A 760-nucleotide genomic window follows, 5' to 3' on the forward strand; every position below is an offset into this window, starting at 1 on the left:
GGTTGGACGATTTGACTGAGGACTGGTGAAACCGGATGGCAACACCAGGCTCCAATCTAATTTGGCAGAGTTTCTACATACATACACACACACACACACGTGTCTTGAATTGCATGCACTATAATAACTGTTATAATTTAATCATCCATAGTCTGATATAATATTTTGGAATACAAAAATTCCTTCTTCAGATATCCCTAGGAATTGATCGAGTCATTGCTATAATTGTTTTTTTGGGTTTTTTTCTGGAAGTGTCTCTGCAGTGGTCTCACGAAGCTCCTTCCAGAATTCTTCATGAGAAGTGCATGAGGGTGGCCATGTCACAAGTTCATGTGTGCTGGCACATCCGTAGCACCGCTTCTAAGTTTTGTATTATACGTGCAGTTTCCTTCAGAAAACATCTAGACAGATGCCGGAACACCGACAAAAGCATAGCAATCACAATTGAGGCCAATGAAAGAAATTTGGGTAATCTAAGAATTAAGGAAGCTATACTCATAGACAGACTAGGGCTCCAACTTAACAACAGACTGGAGGTTGGCAGTCAATATATTATTTAACTATATCTGCATGTGTGGAAGTTCATTTTTGATAACATGCTCATGTATTATTTATAAAAAAAAAAAAAAAGGAAACTGCATGTATAATACATAACTTAGAAGCAGCGCTATGGATGTGCCAGCACACACGAGCTTGAGACATGGCCACCCTTACGCACTTCTCATGAGGAATTCCAGAAGGAGCTTCATGAGACCACTGC

General features: G+C 39.7%; 1 protein-coding gene across 1 annotated transcript in view; it reads right to left on the reverse strand.

Annotated features, from left to right (window-relative positions):
- Positions 1-760, reverse strand: part of LOC106868652 (40S ribosomal protein S27-like) — a 6,843-nt gene that overhangs the window by 4,546 nt on the left and 1,537 nt on the right. The gene's annotated exons all lie outside the window — the stretch shown is intronic.

The sequence above is a fragment of the Octopus bimaculoides genome, chromosome 18 (genome assembly GCF_001194135.2).
Source record: "Octopus bimaculoides isolate UCB-OBI-ISO-001 chromosome 18, ASM119413v2, whole genome shotgun sequence".
NCBI lineage: Eukaryota > Metazoa > Mollusca > Cephalopoda > Octopoda > Octopodidae > Octopus > Octopus bimaculoides.